Raw genomic sequence first — 7,590 nt, 5'->3', positions numbered from 1 at the left:
TATCCAAAAATCATGGTTAAACTCAAAGTAGAAGTATGTTTTTCAAAATGGTCATCAAGACGTCGTTCTTTCGACTGAAATGACTACCTCTTACAAAAATGACTTGTAACTTATATTTTCGACAATTAAACTATACTTTTTCTGTTTATATTCATAAAATAGAGTTCAATAAGAAACCATATCAATTTTATTCACTCAAAATGGATTTAAAACGAAGAAGTTATGGGTAAAACAAGATTGGATATTTTTTGATTGTTGTAGCTACGAGAAATATTGTAACAATTCTATACAAATCATATCCTACCTAACTCATATTGTATTATACATGTATTCTAATATATTATGTAATCTTGGGATACCATAGACACGTATGCAAATGTTTTGACATATCATATCGACCCATGTATATATATTATTTGGAACAACCATAGACACTCTATATGCAGTAATGTTGGAGTTAGCTATACAGGGTTGAGGTTGATTACAAAAATATATATACTTTGAGTTGTGATCTTGCCTAAGACGTGTATACACTGGGTCGTGGATTGATTCAAGATAATATATATCAATTTATTTCTGTACATCTAACTATGGACAACTAGTTGTAGGTTATTAACGAGGACAGCTGACTTAATAAACTTAAAACATCAAAATGTATTAAAAATGTTGTAAATATATATTTTGAACATACTTTGATATATATATATATATATATATATATATATATATATATATATATATATATATATATATATATATATATATATATATATGTATATATTTGTTATAGGCTCGTGAATCGACCAGTGGCCAAGTCTTACTCCCGACGAAGTAAAAATCTGTGGAAGTGAGTTATAGTCCCACTTTTAAAATCTAATATTTTGGGATGAGAATACATGCAGTTTTATAAATGTTTTACGAAATAGACACAAGTAAATGAAACTACATTATATGGGTGAATGATTGAAGCCGAATATGCCCCTTTTATTTGGTAGCCTAAGAATTAGTAAACCGATCTACTAATTGACGCGAATCCTAAAGATAGATCTATTGGGCCTAACGAACCCCATCTAAAGTACCAGATGCTTTAGTACTTCGAATTCGTTTTTATCATGTCCAAAGGATTTCCCGGAATGATAGGGGATATTCTTATATGCATCTTGTTAATGTCGGTTACCAGGTGTTCACCATATGAATGATTTTTATCTCTATGTATGGGATGTATATTGAAATATGAAATCTTGTGGTCTATTATTATGATTTGATAATATATAGGTTAAACCTATAACTCACCAACATTTTTGTTGACGTTTTAAGTATGTTTATTCTCAGGTGATTATTAAGAGCTTCCGCGGTTGCATACTAAAATAAGGACAAGATTTGGAGTCCATGCTTGTATGATATTATGTAAAAACTGCATTCAAGAAACTTATTTTTGATGTAATATATTCTTATTGTAAACCATTATGTAATGGTCGTGTGTAAACGGTATATTTTAGATTATCATTATTTGATAATCTACGTAATGCATTTTAAACCTTTATAGATAAAATAAAGGTTATGGTTATTTTAAAAATGAATGCAGTCTTTGAAAAACGTCTCATATAAAGGTCAAAACCTCGCGACGAAATCAATTAATATGGAACGTTCATAATCAATATGAACGGGACATTTCAGTTGGTATCCGAGCGTTGGTCTTAGAGAACCAGAAATTTTCATTAGTGTGTCTTATCGAGTTTGTTAGGTTACATTAGTGAGTCTGGACTTCGACCGTGTTTTCTTTAAAAACGATTGCTTAACACTTTTGTTGGAAACTATATATTATTAACATGTAAATATTATGTGATATATTAATCTCTTAATGTGTCTGATATTGTGTGATAGATGTCTACCACTAGTACAAATCCCATCGATTCACCTAATAATAATGAAGAGTCGAATATATTTTGGGAAGATTCACAAATTCCCGAAGAGGAGGAACCGGAAGAAGAGGAACCAGAAGAGGAGGAACCGGAAGAGGAGGAACCGGAAGAAGAAGAGGTTCCGGAGGAAGAAATATTGATACCTACAGTAAATCGATTAAATAAAAGAAAATCCTCAACCAACGGACCAAAGTTAATAATGGTCAATGGTGTTTCCGCCGAGGAAGCAAAATATTGGGAAGATTACCAATTTTCCGATGAATCGGATCCCGATGAGGATTCCGATGATGTTATAGAAATTACCTCGATCCAATTTAATAAAGCGAAAGAAAATAATAAGGGAAAAGGTATAAAAATAGAGAAACCCGATTCTAACCCCGATGAACTTTATAAGTATCGGCAACATCCGTATTTCCTAAAATGTAACAATGACCCGAGAACATCTAAACCACCAGATTTTTCTAAACCATTGTGGAAAACGACGGCTCGTATTAGAGGAACACCATATATTCCTAGAAAATTAGGAAAACGAACCAAGTCCGAAGAAGAAGAAACCAGTGATTCAGATTAGAGGGTTGTAATCATGTTGTGTATTATATGTATTGTAGTGTGCTTGTACTTTTATGTTCTATGTAAAAATTACTTGTATTGTTTGTTAATTATCTTTTACGAATCTAATCCTTGTCTATTTTACAGTATAAAAATAAAATGGACGTTAAGGGTAGACAACCGAATATTTTAGAAGATCTACCAGAGGATATAATTGAGGAAATCTTGTCTAGAGTCGGTCAGAATTCATCAGCACAATTAATTATGGCAAAATTAACTTGTCAAACATTTGAAAGACTTTCCAGAAATGCCTTAGTTTATAAAAGGCTTTCCTTTGATAGGTGGGGTATATCACATTGGGGAGACCGTAAGTTACGCCGTGTTTTCTTTAAAGCGTTAAATTCGGGGAACCCAAATGCAATTTTACGCTACGGGTTAAGAACCTATTTTGACTCAACATATCCCAACATAGGATTTCATGAATTAGAAAGAGCTTCTAACATGAAACATAAAGAAGCATGTTATGCTTACGGGTTAATGATGTTCGCTTCTTACCAAAGTGAGAAAAAGAACATCGGATTGCAGCTTTTAAATAAAACCTTCCCACAAGTGACGGATTCAGTAGTTGGGGTGAGAAACAAGGTTTTTAGATTATTACGGGGCTGTTGGACATTAAGAAACCCTCGTCCTTTTGACGACATTACAACATGTTGCCTAGCCAATGGTCATAACGGTTATTTTCGACAAGACCAAGGATGTAAAGTCGTCTTAGTAAAACCAGAATGCATGACTTGTTTCTGGACTTATGAATTACGTGTCTTTATTTCCTTTGCTGAACAACTTGCGTATAAACTAGATTTATCTTCAAAACTGTCATGTATCAAAGTGTACTATATTTCATGTTATATGTAATATAGCGATGTTTTAAGTTTGAAGAATATTTATATGTGATATATTATTATAATCAGTTTTTCATATGGAATTGTAGTAGTTGAATTGTATATTAGCTACTAAGTATGAACTTAACGGGTAGATAGTACCCGAATTTAAACTTATAAAACGCTAATATGAAGAAAAGGCTTTTATAAATGAGTTCATATTATGCTACGAAATACTATTGACTACTCTTAATATTCTGTATGATTAACTCGATTCAGTTGGCTATTTTGAAGGAAATGGCAACGACTACTCGACACACCATGAATATGAGTGAAGAAGAATTTCGTACATTTCTTGTTGCAAACATAGCCGCAGTACAGGCTGCGCTACATACCAACAATAACTCTGAATCTAGCAATGCAGCTAACGGCGCAAGAAATCGTGTAGGATGCTCCTACAAAGAATTCACTGTCTGCAAACCTTTGGAATTTGATGGAACCAAAGGACCAATTGGATTGAAACGGTGGACCGAGAAAGTCGAATCGGTGTTTGCCATAACTAAGTGTACTGAAGAGGACAAAGTTAAGTACGCTACGAATACCTTCACAGGTACTGCGTTAACGTGGTAGAACACCTATCTTGAACAGGTAGGACAAAATGCTGCTTATGCACTACCATGGTCGGCATTCAAGCAATTGATGAACGAGCAGTACCGTCCTAGAAACGAAGTCAATAAGCTCAAGGTAGAGCTTAGAGAGTTACGAACACAACGGTTCGACATTACCACGTATGAACGATGATTCACAGAGTTGTGCCTATTGTGTCTGGGAGCGTTCGAAGATGAAAAAGTGAAGATCGACGCGTTTGTAAAAGGGTTACCAGTAAGGATTCAAGAAGATGTGAGTTCACACGAGCCCGCTTCCATACAAAAGGCAAGTCGAATGGCTTATAAACTCATAAATCATATTGAGGGAAGAATTAAAGAGCAAGCGGCCGAAGAAGCCAACACGAAACAACTCAAGAGAAAGTGGGAGGAAAACGGTGACAAGTGTCACCAGTACAACAACAATAACAATTACAACCACAATCGCAACAACTATCCCAACAACCGCAACAACAATCGTAACAATAACCGCAATCCTAACAATAACTACAACAAACATCCCAACAACAACAACAACTACAACAACCGTTTCAACAACAATAACAATCCCAACAACAACCTCAATAACAACAACAGCAACAAAAACCAAAAATAGCCATGTCATAGGTGTGAAGAAAATCATCAGGGGTTTTGCACGACATTTTGCAACAGGTGTAAAAGAAGTGGTCATAGCGCGACAAAGTGTGAGGTCTACGGACCAAAGTTTAACAGAACTAAAGGAACAAATAGTGTCGGAACAAGTAATGCCGGAACGAATAGTGTCGGAGCAAGTAATACCAATGCTGTTTGTTATAAATGTGAAAAACCAGGCCACATTATTAGAAATTGTGACGACCCAGAAATTTTTGACTAAATTTAAACTTAATCTTCATATGATTTCGACACGATAAGCAAAGTCTATAATATCGAGTCTCAAAATGTTTGAAACTGTTTCATATATTCAACTGACATTCGACTGCTCTTGACGATTCACGAACGCTAATTGTAAATAGATACATACATATTTAAACATATGAATATATAAATATGAAATTTGATACATATAATTTGTTATATTATTATTATTATTACCATTAATAAGGTTATTATTTATAATTATTATTATCAGCATTATTAATTATTATTAAACTTGGTATTTTATTAGAAATTATTATCATGATCTTTATTATGTGTATATTATTAAATTTATTATTATTATTATTAATATTAAAAGTATTATTATTATTAATATATTTATATATATTAAATATTAATATTAAATTATCTAATAGACAGCTATTATTATCACATGATTAAATTATTAATTATTATTATATTATAAATATTATTATTTCAATCAACTGTTTTTGATTGATTACTTTTGAAATTTTAACCATACATATATACAAATGCATGTATCTACTTTCTGTCTAATATGGTGAACAACCAAACAATCATATCATTCTTATGTCACCTAAGGCTGCTATCCTATTCATGTATATGCACGATTAAGTTTGGAATCTTTACTATGTTACTTTCTTGTAACTTGAAAACTGATACATATATATATATATATATATATATATATATATATATATATATATATATATATATATATATATATATATATATATATATATATATATATATATATATATATATATATATATATATATAATATACATATACACATATAGATTATTAGAAGTTAGAGCAAACACCATCCTTTCCTCTTAAACATCCGGCAACCATCATTCACCCAAGCCGTACACCACCACCGGAGCACATCACCACGACACCATAAACCACCTACAACTCTATCTCAACCGCCATCATCCACAACGATCATCTTTCTCTCTAATATATATTTTTTTTCTTCTTTTTCATGAACTTTGAAACTCACTTCCCATCAAAGAAAACCCATTTCACTGCTATATTACTACTTTCTAGTTGGCTACTATGATCACCATACATTTAACCATCCATGAGATCGATCACTGCTTCTACATTCTTGTATTTGATCAACCCATAACCATCGTTCATCATCACCAACCCATAACAAGCCATCACCCTTTTTGATTGATCACCACTAACATCCTCACAACATTACAAGGTTACCACTATAACCCGTCAACCGAAACCCATTTATCCTTGTTGTTGTTCCCTGCTGCTACCGTTACCTACAAACCATCGACACCCTCGCTACGTTTTTCTTTTCGTTCCTTCTATTCCTATTCAAACCTCGAACACAACCCATATCACCACACAACCGACTACACCTGCTTGTTTCTAGTCCCGTTCGATCAACCACAATCACCACCCTTGATCTCAAAACCTCCGCCACCTTCTTCTTTGTTTCTGATGATTGAAACCAAAACCCACCAGATGATCACCACATCATCTCAATCACCCTTTAAAATTGTTAAGCAACCCGTCTGTTTTTGTGTTGCTGTAAACCACCCTTCGGTTATTGTTGTAGGCCGAAACTCCACCACCTTTGGGTTAATTAGAAACTGAGGCACTACTACTTTTATTCATTCTCCTTCACGAAACCACAAATCATAACCAAACCACAACAACCCGTCACCATATGTTCCTGTATCTACTGCTCGAAAGGCTGCTATACAACCATTGTGGTCTTGCTACAGTCGAGAGTAACTCAACATAACTCAAGAACACTCTTGATGGTTGCGATGGTAATAATAATTACTATATGTTTTGTGTTCCACCCATAAACCTTCATCAAACTCTTCTTCTCTTTTCAACACCCAACCCATCGAATTTGCTACAATTTATTTAATCGTTATCTCCTTTCTGTTTTGAACTAAGAAGACCACCACCACATAATTTTTTCGGCTGCAAGTATCACTTTCTATTTCTATAAATAATGAAGATAATGATGATGCCTATGATGAATTATGAAAAGGAAAAAAGAAGTATTATAAATATGTATGAAGAGTAAAGGTGTTACAAGTGTTTTTCTTTTTCTTGTGTTGGTCGACAAATTTACCCACTTGCTAATTTAAGGGTGCCACTTTTTCCTATTGTGGGCCGAAAAATAGAACTTGTGGATATAAAGTTAGTAATATTATTAAGGTATCGGTAATGGTTTGTCATGATTGGGATAGTAGAAGATGTCATGGAAATGATATTAGTGAAAGTGCTAGTTGTTAAGTACATGGTGATAGATGATTAAGTCAAAGATGGTAATGTGAATAAAATGATGATGAACGAAACTCTTTTATTTGATGATCAAGCCGTGAGCCATTTTCTACTTTCTGTGGGCCGTGGATAAAATGTGTTGGGCCGTATAATTATTTAGTGTGTTGGGCCAGTAATTTTAGTTCTCTTGTTGGGCCGAGATATATTTCCTGTTGGTCCGAGGAAACGGGTTATAAAGATTAGACTGAGAACTAGGACAGAAAAGAATGAGTGGAGCAATGGTTAGGGGAGTGGGCATTGAACGAGAGGTCGCGGGTTCGAGCCTCGTTATGGGCAATTCTTTTTACACTATCTTTAAAGGATATACACAACTATGTTTTTTTTTTATTATTGTTATTATTTATTATGATTATTATTATTATTACTATTAAAAAT

This window comes from Rutidosis leptorrhynchoides, chromosome 5 (genome assembly GCF_046630445.1).
Source record: "Rutidosis leptorrhynchoides isolate AG116_Rl617_1_P2 chromosome 5, CSIRO_AGI_Rlap_v1, whole genome shotgun sequence".
Lineage (NCBI taxonomy): Eukaryota > Viridiplantae > Streptophyta > Magnoliopsida > Asterales > Asteraceae > Rutidosis > Rutidosis leptorrhynchoides.
Note: the sequence above shows the minus strand (reverse complement) of the source record.